We start from the raw sequence: 9,670 nt of genomic DNA on the forward strand, positions 1-9,670 counted from the left end.
ATGAAGGATGCGCATATCTCGGAAAGACCGGCAAAAAGGAGACTCGCATATTTTTCTGGGAGGAGCGATTCCTCAAGGACTTAATTGTAATTTAAGCCCTTAGTAAACTCTAATTTGTGTACCTAATCCCCACTATAAATACCCCATTAGTCTAAATTAGATAATCATGTTCTTCTTATCAATCTTTAGTGTAGTTTATATCAATCTAATCTCTCTTTAATCTTGTAATAAACTTTTAATCAAGTCTTAATACAAATCTCATTTCCTCAATCTCTCTTGTGTTCATCTTTTATTTTGGGTAATTGAAGATTATTTGGGTTATTATTGGGAGATTGACAACCTTCTAATCCATCATCAAGTACTTCTATTATTCTTTGCTTTATTATTGGAATCATTAGTAGGTATAATTCTCTTAATCCCTTTTTAATTATTGTTAATCATCTTCATTTATTCATCATGTTTTACTTTGTTCGTATGATTGACAACCTTGCTAGCATGTTCAACATGATAATGAGGGAGTAGTTTCCTTAACTAGGGTTAATGGGTAATTAGGGGAAACCAACATGGGGGATGATTCATGCTTAATTTAATATGTTTTCATAGTTTATTTGCTTGCTTGTTGTGATCTCAACTTATGCACATGTTATGTTTGATGAAATGCGAGCCTATGAATCCTTGCATTTTTTACCCATCACTTATCTTTTCAATGAGACTTGTAAGACATAAACCAACTCGAGTCTCATTATACCATGCATATAGTTGAGTAGGGAAGATTAAGTAGACTTGTAGGTGTTGTACAATCTAATCGATTCGGCTCCGGGACCCAAACTTTCCTAGGATTGTAAGATATAAACTAACTCGATCCATCACAACAATAATTGCTTGCTTATAATTTGAGAATATGTTTGTATGATCAATTCCCATGAATCCCCTATGACCCCATGACACCCTAGTGCCTTTTATCAATTGTTTACACCCCTTTTTAATCATCTTGCTTGTTTACTTTCATTGCTATTTAGTTTAGTGATCTTCTATTCCAACCGCAAATTGTGACACTCCTAGACACCGCTACTTACAATTGAAAATCTCACTTCAATACCCGTCCCTTGGGATCCGACCTTTACTTGCCTCTTTACTAATAGTAGAGTTGTTTGTGAAGTTATAAATATTGTTTTGGTCTAAGTGCTCCTAACGACAAGTACCGAAAACTAAACCTCCAAGTGAGTCCGACCAAAAATGGCGCCGTTGCCGGGGACGGTGTTAACTTGATTTAGATTTTCTTAGATTTTTATTAGTTGTGTCTTTCTTTGCCTTGGGAAAGTAAAACTCCTCAAGGTTTGTTCTAATTATTTTCAAGTTGTTTGATATTTTGCATGTCTAGAAGATCACAAGGTAACTTGTTACCCTTTGATCACGAAATTGAAAGGACTTTGACAAACAATAAAAGACTTGCTAGAGGTATTGGTGAGGTTGTAGATATTCAACCAAACGCTATTGAGTTCGTCAACCCTTTTGCAATAGAAGGTGAGGAGAATCCAACACAAAATCCAACACAAAATCAACCCACAATGCCTAAATTTTCATCACATTTCATACCAACCGAGGAGAACCTACCCAATGGTACTCCTACACCACAACACTTAACCGGAAATTTCATTGCCAAATCCGCATTTATCCAATTAGTCGAAAGAAGCCAATTTGGGGGGATGGCTAGTGAAGACCCTCACTCTCACATGGAAACTTTTTGTGACTATTGTGATGCGATTTCTCAAACCGGTGTAACTCAAGACCAAATTCGATGGGTCTTATTTCCTTTTTCTCTAATTGACACCGCAAAACAATGGTTGAAAGGCCTTGATAAGGCTACTCTCGGAATTGACTCTTGGAAGAAGTTGGCTCTAGCTTTCTACAAAACGTTCTACCCACCGGAAAAGACTAACATGCTAAGAGCTCAAATTACGGGCTTTAAGCAAAGAGATGAAGAATCTTTGTATGAAGCTTGGGAGCGGTTCAAGGGAATTTGTCGCTCATGTCCTCATCATGGACTTAGCGAGTGGTTCTTGGTTCAACAATTTTGGAATGGTCTTTATGAAGACTCAAGAAACATTCTCAACATGGGATCAAATAGTATGTTCACCGAAGTTGACGATAATCAACCTTGGAACAAGATTGAGGAAATGGCGGTCTATAATTCACAATATAGTAGACCTCGCAAGGCTACTAGAGGAGGAAAGCATGAAGTGGACTCTATTACTCAATTGGGTGCTCAACTTAGTGCTCACATTGATACCAACAACTTGAAGTTCGAAAAAGCTATGGCTAGACTTGAAGAAACCTCAAAATCACCAAAACATCATGTTAATGCCATGACGGCATCTTCATCAATACCAAGTGGGATATGTGAGAATTGTGGAACTTTGGGACATGACCAAAGTGAATGTAGGGGAACAAATGAACAAGTGAATGCTTTTCAAGCATACAAGAGTGGTACCCCTTATTCCAATTATTATAATGAAAACATCAAATTCCACCCAAATCTCTCATACAAAAGCCAAAATGTTCAAAACCCTCAACCAACATACACCCCACCTCCCATGAGAAACCAAAATCAAAGACCCTTTTACAACCAAAACCAAGGTTACCAAAATCAAACTCCATACAATCAACAAAATGACCAAGGTTTTGATGTTTAAAAAGCGGTCCTCCAATTGCAAAAGAATCAACAAGAGTTTTTCACTCAAAATGCAAAAGGATAGTCAAGCAAAGGAAATCACCATCAACAACATCCTAGGCCACACCAAAATGTTGGAAACCTAATTGATTCAACTAGCATCTTCAAGTTCTCAAAGACAAAAGGGGCAATTACCACCTCAAAGTAATCCTCTAAGACATGAAACAGTTAGTGCCATCCACTTGAGGAGTGGTACGAGGTATGAAGCACCAAAGAAGCAAGTTGAGGATGAAGTTGTGGAAGCTAGTGACAAAGAAGAAGTTGTGCAAAACTCCAAGGATGGAGAACCATCAAAAGAAGAATTTTCAAAGAAAAGTGAAGACAAGGCCAAGGAGAAGGAACCCATTGTGATTAGACTTCCTTTTCCAAGTCGTCAGGCTAAGCCCAAATTTGATGACCAACTTGGAAAATTTATGGAAATTGTGAAGAATTTGGAAGTCTCGATTCCTTTTACGGAATTAATCAATCACGTGCCGGCCTATGCAAAGTACATGAAGGACATCCTTACGAAAAAGAAGTCGATCCGGAAGCTTGAAACTATCGCCTTCACTAAGGTGAGTAGTGCAATCATTCAAGGGAGTTCACCTCCGAAACTTAAAGATCCGGGAAGCTTCTCAATACCGTGTACCATTGGCAACACAACGATCAACAAAGCCCTATGTGATCTTGGGGCTAGTGTGAGTGTTATGCCATATTCGGTGAGTAAAAGGTTAGGGATGGGAGAGCTTAAATATACCAACATCACACTCCAAATGGCCGGTAGATCGACGAAGACACCATTAGGGATATGGAAAGATGTTCCCGTAAGAGTTGGGAAATTTTTCATCCCGGTGGACTTTGTCATTGTTGACATGGAAAAAGACTCCAATATTCCAATCATTCTAGGTAGACCTTTCTTGCACACCGCGGGTGCGGTGATAGACGTGAAGCATGGAGAGCTCACTCTAGAGGTGGGAGATGAGAGCATAACTTTCAATCTTGACAAGACCATGAGAGCTCCCCGTTTGCATGAACCATGTTTTATGGTTGATCATTATAGCCTGAAGGATGATAAGAAGAAGTCGGAATTTCAATGGAAAAAGAAAGTTGATGAAGCTCCATCGAAAGAGCAAGGGAATTGTAACAAAGAGAGCTTGAAAGGCTCACCCATGACAAGTGAAGAGGATGGCCTCATTGGCCAAAACAAAAAAGGAGGAGAGTTGTCTCTATCAACTCAAGAGATCTTTAGTGACCAAGTAGACGAAGTTTGCGGTCTTTGGGATGACGAATTTGAAGGGATTTTCAATCCCTATATTGGTAATGCTATCGATCAAGACCAACATGAAGGACAACAAGTGCAAAGATCTATTGAGGATCTTTATCATGATAATGAACAAGCTTTTGACTACTTCTTCAAGGTGTTGAGTAACATCAACAACACCTTGAACATGCCCCCGTGACATCTCACTAAGGATGAGAGTTTGGTGGAGTCCTCTCCAAACCACCATTTGTAAATATTTTTAACTCCCTAACTTGCATTTTAATTCTTACATTGCATTTTTGTCATTTTTGGATTTTTGTGCCTTGATCAAGATATTCATCATTTTTTAGAGAAGTGAGGGAGGGACTAATGATTTTATTGATGTGTAGTACTTTAACTTAGTGTGGGGATAGCAATTTCCTAGGCTATTCATGCCTTTGTAGTGCCCCTACAATGAAGAACACGGGATTTGAAGAATGAAAATGACACGGGTTATGCAAGTGCACAGATGGACCTGAATCCGGGTAGACCAGGAGGAATCCGAGCGGCTTAAGGGTAATCTGCTCGTCTTATAGGAATTCGAGCGTCTGTGGAGGAATCCGTCCGTCTAAATGAGCTACAAAAAATCTAAAAAAAATTGGTCTGTAAGAGAATCCGAGCGTCCCAACTGAGAAGACGCTCGTCTGAAACTGGCCGCTCATCTTTGTAGAAAGACGCTCGTCTTTCTGCCAGTGCACATTAAGCAAAGTTCCTGTAAGAGAATCTGCTCGTCTTTAAGGAAAGTCGCTCGTCCTACATTGCAGAATCGGCTCGTCTTCTCTAAAAGACACTCGTCTTAAGGCGAGTTTTCCTGAAGCCCATTTGAGCAGAATCCGAGCGTCCCGACGGGAATCCGCTCGTCTTTCCCCTGCTGTTTTGAATTTTTCGGGTGTTTTAATACCCCTTCCGACATTCATTTCATTCATTCAAACATTTAAACACTACCCATAAACCCCAAAACCCTCCTCCTCTCCATCACCAAAAACAAGATTTACTCAACCAAATTCAACAAAAACAAATCAAAACTTCCTCACAACAACAATTAATCACTCCTTTTGCAACAATAATTGATTCAAGCACCAAAATCTTTAACCTTTGAGTCGATTTATGAAATACAAAGCAAAATCCTTTCATCTTAAATCGATTTGGGTATAATTAGAAATTGAAGATTTTCAATCTTTTCTTGGTGTAATCAACAATGGCAAGAACAAAAGGAGCAACAAAGGCACTCAAAGCAAAGACACTTTCGAAAAGGCAACAAAGTCTTCAAGCAAGGAAAGCTTCAATGGCTATGGTGGTTTCTAATGCAAACTTGGAAGTTCAACAACAAGATCCTCCCTTGGAAGCTACAACATCAACAACTCCGGAAATCGCTCAATTATCCAACTATCCGGAGGTAATTTTCATTTCCAACTCCCATAGGGATACATTTGCCAAGTATGCTAAGAAAGCCATTTTGCCCACCAAATTCATTTGTGAAGATGCCTTGAACAAATTGGGTGTCCTTGAACAAACAAAAGCCTTCTTTGAAGCCATGGGATCGGGTAAATTGTTTACCATAAGAGAATTGACATACCCCTCCCTTACCTTTGAATTCATAAGTTCATTGAAAGTTACTAAGGTAGAGACTAGAGAATACATCGAGTTTTGTCTTGCAAATGTGAATAGGCGCATAACCTTTGATGTTTTGAGTAAGATATTAGGCCTTAGTGATACACCATATTATCACAAGATGCCCGAAAAGTATAACCACGCTCCTCTTTGGGGGGCAATTTCCGGGAAGAAATTTGTGAGCTTTCATGCTTGTCGTGCTCTATTAGTCCACCATCCGGGCATTAGAGTGTGGCACAAGGTCATCGGGAATACTATAATAGCAAGAAAAGGCACTAATAATTTTACCAAGCTCGATTGTGTTCTACTTGAGTCGGCCTTGAATGTAGGAAGGGAATTCACTAAGCCCTACAATGCTCTAAGGCTTTTGATGGAAAGATGGCTTAATGTCGATTGTGGTAAGGAAGGCACCGCTCATATTATAAATGGAGGTCTAGTTACTCTCTTGGCCAAGCACTTTGATCCAAATTTCAACAAAGATAACACCTATGTGGCGATCAAAGGGGGTCATCTCATTGATATGGACGCCATGATTAACAAGTATAAGTGGGTCAAGCATAATTCTCTTGACACCAACTATGGGTGGCTAACCAATGATGCTAGATCCTTCACTTTGCCTTCAAAGATTTGCCGATTGAGTGCTCACCGAACAAACTACCTTCTTCCACTCTCCAAGGACGCTGAGTACATCATCCGTCAATAAAGGGGCGAGATCGAAGAGCCCTCCTCCTCCATTGTCACACCACCCTACCCATTCAAATATCAAGAGTTCAAACCCAAAGATGTTGAAGTAGGAAATGATTACATCACCCTACTCATGAGAGAAATGCACAAACAAGCTTATAATGATCCCGTAGATGCATACTTGGCCCAATATCCGCCCCTCCTTCATTTAGCTAGGCAAGGACTACTTGATCCATCATGTCCTTTGCCTAGTTGGGCGGATATGGAAGTTTTCTTTCCAAGCACATCTAGTGGTGAAAGACCGGGTGAAGATGAGGTTGTTGATGATGAGGGTGTTGATGAAGAGGTAGATGAAGAAGAAGAGGCTAATGAAGATGATGAAAAAAGTGAGCAAGATCAAGGAAGTGAAGATGAGAGTGGAGATGATTCCACTTCTATGGAGGAAAATGATGACAATGACGATATGATGGAGGATTAGCAAACTTTGGAGGCTCCTACACTCTTGAGGTTTGTCTACTTCTTTTGTTTTCTTTATTTTATCTTGATCATAGTTTGGAGAGTCCTAGCAACACGGAGGACTAACACCTTGGCTCCATTAAGGTGTTCTTTTTATTGTTCCCACTTGAAAAATCCAAAATGACAATATATAGTTTCGTGCACTGCCTTTCGTGTGCATGAACTACCCCGAAATTTAATACATTAGAAATAATGTCTATCTTGGTTTGGGGAAGTACATGCATACGCAACGGGAGGTAATATAAATTACGCTCTCCGTCATAAACAAAAACCCAAGCATCATGTAGTGTAGCTTAGTATAGCTTGCATTTAGTTTAGAAATCATGCATCATACTTGCATAATTTCCTATCATATTGGCCATTGAGGACAATGCCCATATTAGTGTGGGGATGGGAAATTCTAACTTGACTTTTATTCAAAAATCTAAAAAAATCAAAAATTTCGAAAAAATCAAAAAACAAATTGAAAAATTGAAAATCCAAAAACAAGTTCATTTCCTTTGTAGTGTAGTCTTGTATATATTGTTTGTTTGTGTATCCTTGTTCACATTGATCGACTACGCCACATCCGAGACATGAGGATATTGAAGACCGCATGGTATGATCTTTCCAATCTCCTTTTTCCTCTTTATGTTAATGACTATGTGGCTTTATTTTGATTAATGCGGTAAAAACAATGTGAATTTAGGACTTGCATTTAGTTTATATGGCATATTAGTTGGTAGAAGCATATGCATTAGGATGTATAAATGTTAGTTGCATCATGGCATGTAGTTGCATGTTAGAAAAATTTTGTGAAACCGTCTACTTGGGAAGTTTGACAAGTGTATATAGGCCCTAGTAGATGCTTTTTCTTCTTAAAACTTTGCTTGTAGAATACTTGTAAAACACCCTAGGATGTGTCATGCTAGTATCCTTTGACCCATGGATTAAGGCCTAGTCAAGAGTACCTTGTGGTGTGATAACTCCTTGGCTACTGTTTATTCCAAGGTGACCCTTGAAACCATGCAACCATCATTCATCCATGTTCTACCATACATTTTGTCATCAAAGGGAATGGGCACAAAAATTGTTCAAAGATTTGAGTTCAAGAAATGAATTGAAAAGTGAAAGAAAGTTTGCAAAATGCATCAAATGAAAAAAGGAGTAACAAAAATGAAAACTCCTATGCTTCAAATATAAGGCACCCTCACTACATATGGGGTGACTTTGAAAATGTTCAAAAGAAATGAACAAAAAAAGTTGAAAGTTGTCAAGTGTTGAAATGCCAAAAATCAAAAGAAATGGCAAAAAGAAATTGTTCTCAAATATTATATGCCACAAGAAATTGGGGGGGAAAACAAACAACAAAAGCAAACTCCCAAATGAAACTCAAATTCTATCGATCCCTTTATCCATCGTATCCATTTTTGTGCATGGTAGAGAGGGGATGACCCTTGTTCTTGTCTAGTCAAGAGGGGGAATTCCGCGATCCTCCAGTGTTTCTAACACCATAGGGAGTCTAATCTTGAAAAAAAGCATTTAACGATTGAGGACAAAGGTACCCTAGCTTGACACAATTTGGAGGTGATTTATTGGTATCCTTCTAGGCTTAGTAGTTTGAAGAAATTGCATCTATGAAGGAGTGTGTACCCTTGAATTGCATCCCTTGTAGATAATTTCCGCCACTTAGATGAGGAAAGTGGCTATTCTTTTGTAGATGCATCCATTACTTGATTTTATGTGTTTTAATGCTTGGATGTGTCGCCATTTTGGCAAGACCCACCTTGCCTTGCAAGAAGGCATCCTACCTCATGGGTGTCTTGTTGTGAGTTGAAGGGGCGGAGTGAGACTCACTAATTGTCTCATATCGGCTATGCTATTAGTTTAGTTTAAATAACGGTCCTAGTCTTTGTCACCTCTTTACTCGGGACGAGCAAAGGTTCGGTTTGGGGATATTTGATGTGACCATTATTTGAGCATATTTAGTCCCCGAATTAGCCTTGTTTGCATGCTTTTTAGTGCATATTTAGGTCATTTATTGTCTTTAGTCCTTTGTTTTGCATATTCTTTGAGGTTTTGTTCCCTTGGTAGGAAAGGAGTGCAAACCTTGCATTTTCATGGCAAAATAGAGCTAAATTGATTGAATTCAATGACCAAGCATCAAAGAGAAGACAAGACTAGAAGGCCTTTGTACATATTATAGTAGTTGGGCAATGATGAGAAAAGATCCTTGCATCTCCGACAAAATCCCCGAGGATTGTAGGAAGAAGAAGGAAGAAAAGAAGAAAGGAAGAAGCTGACTCAAAATCCGAGCGGATTGCCCTCGGGATGCCCGTCCAAGACCAGGAATCCGAGCGTCTTCTTCAGAGGGACGCCCGTCCAAAAACACCACAATCCGCCCGTCCAGCCAATGAATCCGCTCGTCCAACAGCCAGAGAATCCGCTCGTCTCGTGCCTTGGACGCTCGAATTGTGTTACAGCTATTTCATTTTCTTCTTGTTCTATGAAGGATGCGCATATCTCGGAAAGACCGGCAAAAAGGAGACTCGCATATTTTCCTGAGAGGAGCGATTCCTCAAGGACTTAATCGTCATTTAAGCCCTTAGTAAACCCTAATTTGTGTACCTAATTCCCACTATAAATACCCCATTAGTCTAAATTAGATAATCATGTTCTTTTTATCAATCTTTAGTGTAGTTTATATCAATCTAATCTCTCTTTAATCTTGTAATCAACTATTAATGAAGTCTTAATACAAATCTCATTTCCTCAATCTCTCTTTTGTTCATCTTTTATTTTGGGTAATTGAAGATTATTTGGGTTATATTGGGAGATTGACAACCTTCCAATCAATCATCAAGTACTTC

At 39.1% G+C, this 9,670-nt stretch overlaps 1 non-coding gene across 1 annotated transcript; it reads right to left on the reverse strand.

Moving 5' to 3' along the window:
* Positions 1–1,940: 1,940 nt before the first annotated feature.
* On the reverse strand, positions 1,941–2,047 carry LOC141588910 (small nucleolar RNA R71). The gene has a single exon (XR_012519876.1). It is a non-coding gene; the product is annotated as a small nucleolar RNA R71 (small nucleolar RNA).
* Between the last annotated feature and the right edge of the window lie 7,623 nt (positions 2,048–9,670).

The sequence above is a fragment of the Silene latifolia genome, chromosome 6 (genome assembly GCF_048544455.1).
Source record: "Silene latifolia isolate original U9 population chromosome 6, ASM4854445v1, whole genome shotgun sequence".
Lineage (NCBI taxonomy): Eukaryota > Viridiplantae > Streptophyta > Magnoliopsida > Caryophyllales > Caryophyllaceae > Silene > Silene latifolia.